We start from the raw sequence: 8963 nt of genomic DNA, 5'->3' as shown, positions 1-8963 counted from the left end.
TTTCGCCACGGTCCGGCTTACTTGTGGTTGCTCTCGGAAGCGGGCGGGCTTGTGACACGTGAAAGCGTGGCCGCCGTTGCAGTAATCGGGTGCCCGGTCGACACCTTTGGTGCATGTTGTTGCATTGGCATGTTTTCAACTGATTCCGCGCTAATTCTTTTCAATGAGCTCGTAAGTAGAACCACGTGCGGACAGCGAGCACTTCCTCTTACAGCGTACATGGGACAGACGGACTATTGCCCTGTTTTCAAGAAGTCGGCGTGTCACAGGGAAGCCGTTGTTCTATTGCCGCAAAGGCCAGTTCATGTAACTCTAAGTCTAGATAAGTGTGCTCCACTCAACTTGCCCATGCCTCTATGAATCTTTCTAGCTTTTTTTTTTTAATTTCGGTTGTTGTGTTATTTCGGGCGAGGGTATACGGGCCCTCGGACATGCATGAAGGTGGCGTCCTTGTAACAGGGTTTTGATCGACCAAGTGTACTGTCCTATCAGAGAACAAACAGGTGACGATTCGCTGAAGAAATGCGTATGGGTGGAGCACCGAGAGATTAAGAATAGACCCAGCAGTTCCTCCAGGCGTTTTGAATCAGTCTTAAATGGCCCTCTAACACTTTTCAACCCCTCATTTTTTACTCGTGGACTGCATAGACTGACGCACAGAGAAATTAGCGCAGCAAGAATGGCAGCGATAGCAGCACGCAGTACAAAGTTATTCAATTTAAAAAATTCATAATACAAGAAAGAAACTCCCACCCTCAACTCAAATTTCGCGGGGTGACATGACCACATTTCATTCTCTGCTGTTACGTTGCATGGGGCCTACAATGACATGGGCTGAAAGCTCTTACATAGAGGAAGCACGTACATCATTGTTGCCTGTTCAGTCAAATGTGTTTATGACGCTGTCAACATGGTGCCTGACCACGCCGTTTTGTTTACGCGGTCGAACAGCTGGGTAAGGCTGGTAGAGCTTCCCCGACTTGTCAGAGCTCGAGCAGGTCATTTTGCTTTGGAGCGAGGCTTTACGCGTCCTGTGATAGGCTGCGCTCGTCGTCGTCATTTCCGGCCGCGTAGTTCAAGCGAGCGCCACTGTGCGCCGACGCGGTCGGCAGCAATGAGGTGACTTTATTGCACGATTAAAATACTAAATGATATGATATCGGTGCTTCTACCTATGCTAAAATTATCTCCGGCCAATGGTCTACGCAAAACACATACAAAAAATAGGCGCTTCAAAAGTGTTGGACGGCCCCTTTAAGGTGTAGGCCCCATCGACTCTGTCGATTCCCGTTGAGTTGCCCTAAAGAAAATGGTTCATTTCAAAAGTTTGTGTGTTTTTGTTTTCTTGCTAACCTTCATGCTCTCAACCATGTATGATATTATGTACAGTCTGTAAATGCAATTTTTCTCAGCTTCACTAGACCTCCTCCAGCGCATTTACTTCATCTTCAAGTGACCAGCAAGTTAATCGCCGCTGCTTGCGTAGCGGCAGTACATTTCTTCTTCTCACTTTATTACACCATCTCGGGTGGTGCGTACCGGGCGCCGAGAGGGGAGAGGTGGTCTCTTCAACATCGAAAGAACCGGAATTTCGCTGACAAATTAAGGAAATAAGGTGTTTGAGGCTCCTTCCACACTAATGAGTGCGCCTGTAAGAAACAACATTTGATGATGGCGTTTATTTTTGAATATGCACCAAAGAAAAGCTAAGCTGGCAAAAAAAAAAGAGACACCGAAAAAAAGGGGGGGAAAATGCAAAGTATGAAGCAGACGCAATGCATATAGCTGCGCACCTTAAAATTTAATTAAATAAGTTCTTAATGAATAAATTTTATTATGTTTATATATGCACTTCTAGCTCACCAACCTCTCATTGCTAAACTAAATTTGCACTCAAACTACCGTGACAACTTCCAGGGGCCGGCATCTCTGAAATGCAGCCAGTATGAAAGGTACAGAGATGTAGCCTGTAATTTCGTGGTAACTGATGATACACTCGTTATCTGAAACGTTCCACTTAGAAATATGCCACATCTCTTGACAACGAGCTGTTTACCTATGCAACAAGCGCAAGATACGGCTGAAGATATATCACTCCCGTACACTTCTTGCGTCTTAGTAACAAAGATAAGAAAACCCGTGAAAAGAGGGCATGAACTTGAAACGGACAATGAGAATATAGCTGCCATTATACAGACACCAAGCCACCGGAACACTTTCCCTCAGTTTTGGAGAATTATTTGTGCAGGCCGCGCAATATAAAGACAGCAAGGCCATTGTGGAAGTGGCCATTGGCGCTACGACTTGAGATGATGAGACTGAAGGCACTGCGAGGGAGAGCGTGGACTGGGCTTAGAAAACGCAGAAACACCTCACATGGTATTGCATCTATTTCCTGCAATTACATTTTTCTATTCCTCGTATCGCCGTTAATTTGCAAGAATGTTTGTGTGGTAAAAAAACCAGTCTTTAAGTTTATGTTTATTGGTCTACTTACGAAAGGTATTGTTCAGCAGCGCAATCAGACATTGAATATGCGGTCGATTCATTTTAATCCACCTGATGTTCAGCTTATTTCCTTCAAGATAGTTTCCGTGATAATGTATAAAATAAACACAATAATAAATTAAAATAGACTACAGCTTCAATTACTGTAAGCAAGAAGCTATCCAAATGGATTCATGGTTTTCGATTTTGTATACGCTATATCACCACGTGCACATGCAGACTGAATATCCTGTTATTTGACGTTGCACATATGCAGCCAAAGGAAAAATCTCACTTCTTCGTGAACCCACATCCTGTGCTGCCTGATATATTTATTGCGAACCAGAAGTACTCAGAGCGTGTAGAAAAGTTAGCGGGCGGCTGTCAAAAGCATGTTCAGCTTCCAAACTACAGAATCAGCCAGAGCTGCTGCAGTTTGAAAAAAAAAATAGCGCACTCTGAATTTTAAGCGGAGAACGATGGAATTGCTTGCGTAAAGCAGTACAGAGCCATTTTTAAAAGAATAACTTAATTCTGATCGGCACTTTTACGCAATGGAACAAAAAGCTGCCAAAGTAGCAGGTTGCTTTTTGTTTCCAATACGTACTAAAGGAGTAAGCAATGCCAGGCGTCCCGGCAATCCGCGATCAAGCGTGCTTCCCTGCGGGTAAACAGCAGAACTTCTTTGTGCGCAAGAAAGCCGGAGCAAGTTCGTGCCCTTTGAGTTCGGATCTTTCAAGTCTTGCAAGGCTTCGCATGTCAGTTGCAGGAGACCGAGCAAGGGCGTGTGATGTGTTTAAACCATTTGAGCACAGTATGTAACAGTCGCCGAAAAAGGATAGAAAAAAAAATGATTTCTGAGTGTCTAAGCACTCTGTGATTCTAAGAATCTGGCACTTTGCATTTAGAGAAACACAACTTTCAGTAGCTTAGTCGCATTATGGTGGCTAGAAAGGGGCAGTGTGACGGGCAGGGGCCAGATGGTGCACATACGTTCAATGAAACATGGCGGCAGGTCTAGGTGGCGCTGCGCGCGTCGGGAGCGCGTGCAGCGGTGTTGGTAGAGCTGGGCTGAAGGCCAAGTATGTATATATATGTTTTTTTTTTCATATTTGTTCGTTATGCGGCATGCATTTGTTGCACGCTAAACTTCCCATGTATGCTGCAATTGAGCAATTTTATTCAGTTGCCAGTCTGCGCGAGATATGCGATACATACGGCGAATGGGTAGTTGGCAGTCGTCCGTGTTATGTAAATTTGTGTTAGATGTTCGTCCCGGATACGACGTGCTCCTCAAATTATTTTATTCTTGTTGCTCCCTAGTTACGCCCCGCACTCAATAAAAAAAAACAAGCTCTGGTTCGCGCGGGAACTATACTAACTGCGCAGCTGCAACTTGAATGTTTTGAAGAGGGGCGTTACATTCCCTTAACATTTACAACTTGTGCGTGTCGTGTCACAAGGCTACAACACTCTGGTCATTCTACTACCACTAAGTATATTAAGCAAGTGTTTCTGGAAATGTAAAAAGTTTGCACGGTGCATCCAGCTGGTTCTTCAGAAACATTTTATTTTTGACATGCTCATGCATCAGTTCCAACACAAAGCGAAAAAATGCACTAAAACAAATCAATCAGCACAGCTGAGAATTCTAAGTGAAAGTACCCACAAAATTTACTGGCACCTTCGCAACTTGAGGTATTTCTGTTTTTGCCGCTGGACAGATCGGTCTTTATTCAGCGACTTTGTATAAAAGTGCAGGCGCGTGAGCACAAAAAACTGCACAATTTTTGCAGTTAGTTCTTTGCCATTATTGGCACAGCCAACTTGATGAAGTTTAATGGTACTCAGAAATGACATAAAATCATGAATACTAAATGCCTGCAGCTTCTCGGTAGAGAAAAAAAAAGTAAATGCGTCTTCTAATGTTGCCACAAGGCTGGCCAAGTCCTCCCCAGGATATAACGAACCCCCTCGATCAAAATGTTTGGTGAATTCATTGTCTGCACTTTCTGCTACATCCTGTTTTTTCATGGCTAGCTTTGATGCACATGTGCCACAAGAATTTTTGGTCCTGAACTTTCTAGCTACATAACCAGACAGGTCGTAAACCAAACGGCTGTCACTTTTCTCTACCACATTGCTGCTGTGGTCGCTTCTAAAAGCAGACTGAATGGCATCGCCAGCACCATCTATATCTCCAGCCTCGAGCATGTCCTCAATAATCTCTCTTAATCCGAAAACGGCACTGTTACTTGCACCTGCTGAAGACGTCGTGTCCAGTAGAGCGTTCACAACCTGTGCCGGGGAGTTTCCAGACTTTGGTGGTCGCGCAAGATTGTAGAAACTGAGACAATTTACAGTTATAAGAAACTGCCCCGGGCTTGGGTGGTCATTTGTACCCGAATACTGTCTTATTATACCGAACAAGTTTTCCAACTTGTCTTGACTTAATCTTGATGTCAGCAAGTATTTAAACGCCACTGACGACGTTAAATACTGCAGAAGTGAGAGTGTACTGCGTATTGTAACTCTCATACCCTCAGCAGTACCTTTGCTCATGAAGCCACCTCCACATTTTTTGGAAGCTTCTTCCCATGCGTCTAAGAAGACAAGAAAAGCCTCAAGCTCAGCAACATCTTGTGATGACGGTCTAAGTCCTCGCTTTGGACACCTTGACGTCATGATTGATATTAGCCGACTGAGGCGTCTCACAAGTTGTTCAGTCGCGGACACTGAGCTGGAGAACTCTGGTACATTCGGCGTCTCTCATAATCATATAGTGGTTTTGGGACGTTAAACCCCACATATCAATCTGGTACATCCGATCTGTACAGAAACATACCTTTCAGAACTTCCTCACTGAAAAGCGTGAAAGCTAAATTTACTTTCATCTTTTCAAAGGAGTTTGCTCGGATATGTGCTTTTGTTACATGGGGCATCGCTTTAAGTGTTAAAGAGCTGTTGTCTTTGGCCCATGCTACCTCTATATCTTCAATGCATGCACGCCCATCCGGAGACGTGAACCCAGTGCTGACAAACGTGTTGCGGATGCACTTCACTAGATGAGGAAAATCGGAACAGAAGTGCAGCTCTCTTGAAGAGTCTACAGGATGTGACACCTTGCACGTGATGCCACCCGAGTGTGCTGAAAAAAAAAGTACGTATGTATGAGATTGTTGAAATTCCTAAGCACAAGGACCAGCAAATGTTATTTCAACACAGTTAGCCCTGCAATACTGCTGACTTCAGTGCTCCAAATTACAGGTTCAACAAAGTATCATACCACCGATTCCAAATGACTTCCACATGCTGCGATTCCAAGTAGCCCCGTCACACGACACGAAGTCCACGAAGAGACCGGCTTTTTCTGCCAAAAGAATCGCCTCAAGAAGCAGCTTGGAAAGCATGTCTGCCTTGATATTTCCTTTTGAGGAATACACACACCGTATCTGTGTCCAATCCCCTGCAGAACAAACAAATAAAAGCAGAGCCAACAAGCGTGAATAAATACGATACATTGAACCCCTTAGAGGGGCATGTAAAAAATTCAAAAATTGAAATTTTTGCACAATTTTTTAGAAAAAAAACAATAATTTTTTGAGAAGTTGAGGCAGATTACATTAAAAAGGTGACAATCAGCTAATATTTGAGCTTTATGTTGCGAAAAATAACAATAAGGAATTCTCATTTTCCAGAATATGGCACACTTTTGCTCACAAACTTGAAAACAAAAATGACAAGCCGTACAGTTGCTCTGTTTGACGTGGTTGTACACAAAAGTACGCGCTTCACAGATGCACTTGTTTTAATGTCTTCATATGTTTTAGTTAGTGCGAAGACATGTTTTGTACTACGGTTTCCAACTTGGTTAAACTGGTGCCTCACACATCATACGGAATCCACAGGAAAGATACTACACAGAACTACTCACCCTGAAAGGGTTGAAAAAGCATCACCATCCCATGGTCTGCTGGCGTGGATCTTTGCTCGTCTGCTGTAAAGCTGCCCAGGTCAACAAATCCTTCAACAAACCCTAAAAAAATGACAAAAACTTGTAGTTAACACGACAACAGACTTATTTGGCATATGCACTGTTACTGAAAATAGGGAGTGTGATTTTCGCATCAAATAATTATTTTCATATTTAAATCGTGTAGGGTGTAGAGAAACGTAGGCACTACATACCTGCTCGGTTGACACCAAACTGCTCAGACAGCTTCAGTTCATCGAAAATGATGCCACCATGTCGGCTGCAGACATCCATGCTTTCAGTCTTCGCACTAAGTGCCTTAAACACAGTGTCATTAAATCCGAAGCCACTTTTGAAATTGCGCACATAACGCTGTAGACAAGTTCGGCTTGGCAGGACAAGAATTTTCTGCTTCCGAAGGTGCTCATAGAGCTTCGGACTCCTCATGCGAAGCAGCACGCACTCTAGGATCCAATTCTTCTCATACAGCATGCCACATGTCGATTTTCTTTTAGCTGCACTGAAGCATGCCATAATTGCCATCTGTTGTTTCTGAGGCAACTTTTTAATGCGTTCATTCAGTGCCTCATCTCCAATTTGCTCATTGGCAGACTTCATCATGTCGAGTTCCCTCTGCACGTTCAGGAGCTTTCGTTGAGCAGCTACCAGACGGTGGCGAGTGTTGGCGTGCCTTACAAGGCGTTTAACTGAAACGCCGTGTTTCTGTCGTGATTGCTGATTTTGCAAGAGCTTTCGTAGGTACTTGCAGTGCATGCAAGGGCCCTTACTTTCGCATGTAAGGCTGCACTTGGGCGAAAAGTACAAGCCGGCAAAATACTCATATTTTCCTACTGTGTTTGGTTTCATACCACAGCCAGCACATAAAACCAGAGAATGTGCGCTGTTCAGCGCCAACTGCGCCTCATCTGGTGAGGAAACATTGCGTTTTAGGTGCAGCTTGCCCCTAAGAAAAACGGAACAACTGACTGTTCCTACTTGCTCAACGGCCTGTTCGAACTTCACCAATTTCGGCAGCAGTAGGTGATCCAACTCGGCACCCTCTAACTCGCAAAGGCCGAAAGTGACGGTCCCTGTTTCAGTGGAAAACGATAGTTTGTTCCAGCTTGTGTTAGGAAGTTCGATGTTCCGGCACACGTATTCCGCACTGACTTCACTCTGCGGCTCCACTTCTATCGTGTCAGTATGTACAGCTTCAGTAAACTCCGATTCTGCAGCATGTTGTGCTTCTATTACTTGTTCACTTTCTTCCGGCGCCTGCTGCTTTACAGTAGTCCTTCTTTTTTTAGTCGGGGGCTCACCTTGTTCACACAGGTTTCTCTCCTTCCTTCTAGTCGGCGTTTTCTTTGTGAGGTATTTCGGCGCATCCGGGAAGATTGTAGGAACGGCGTCCTCTGTTAGCAGCGGCCGATCGCGTGGAATTTCAACCACCTCACCATTGATAACATGACGATAAGTCCTCTGTATAAACGTTGCCTCGAAGTGACGTTCACAAACGACGCAGTCGTTGGTTAGTTCCTTATCGCCCCGTTTTATATTACGGGCCCACTGCTCCCGTTTCAATGCATCCTTGGGAGCTCGAAACGACGACACCCTTGCCGGACACGACTTGTACCCACTTTTACAACCGGGTACAAAACACGTACCTGCTTTCGCTGGCATGGTAATAGTGTATCGCTATCCGCAATCATTCACATGGTGCGCGTCCAGGAGTCACACAAAAACAGTTGCACGTGCGGAAGTTTGCTCACAGTGCCCAAACACACGTGGCTGTAGCAGCTGTAGCAATGGCTGTAGCGGCGAAGATCTCGCGCGCTCCCGACGACTGCCGCGCCCCTAGCGGCGTAAAAAATGTCATCGCGTTTTGTGCGCCTCTCTCCCACGGCGTGCATATGGCGACCGTCACACTGCCCTTCTAGCCACCATAGTCGCATGGTTCTTCATCGAAAGAGTGTTCAAGAGCTCAGTATGTGAAACACGCAGATTTTTTAAAGACGCTGCACATTTCACTGAGAGTAGTTTGGAAAGTAACCACATTCACGGTTTTATTTATTATTGGCTTTAAGAACATGAGTTGGGCACAATGTTTTTTAGACAAAAATATAAAAAGGGTTTACAGGCAATGATGCCAAGGAAAGTGTAGGGTATGTTATTAGAAGTACTTGTAATGTAAATGTAAAAAAAGACAGGTGGAGGAAAAGATAACTTTTTGTCAAAAAAGATACCTGAAATATAACCGAAGCTCCGACCAGAGCTGAATTCTAGAGCTTCGAACGCGTTATTCGAAGGTCGCTGGTTCGATCCCTGTCGGTGGCGAGTTATCTTTTCGCTCACTTTTCTTTCCTTACACTTACATTACAACTCCTAATACCATCCCCTATACTTTCATGCGCATCATAATGTGAAAGTTTTCATTATTATCTCAAGAACTATGAAAACACAAATGTTTAGCCACAGACCATTTTCAGGATTGTCGAAGCCTTCA

At 44.4% G+C, this 8963-nt stretch overlaps 1 pseudogene; it reads right to left on the bottom strand.

The window, feature by feature from the left end:
• Positions 1-6442: 6442 nt before the first annotated feature.
• LOC142767089 (uncharacterized) lies at positions 6443-8142 on the bottom strand (annotated as a pseudogene).
• Between the last annotated feature and the right edge of the window lie 821 nt (positions 8143-8963).

This window comes from Rhipicephalus microplus, chromosome 1 (assembly GCF_043290135.1).
Source record: "Rhipicephalus microplus isolate Deutch F79 chromosome 1, USDA_Rmic, whole genome shotgun sequence".
Taxonomy (NCBI): domain Eukaryota; kingdom Metazoa; phylum Arthropoda; class Arachnida; order Ixodida; family Ixodidae; genus Rhipicephalus; species Rhipicephalus microplus.
The sequence above is the reverse complement of the archived record's forward strand: the minus strand, read 5'-3'. Positions and strand labels throughout refer to the sequence as shown.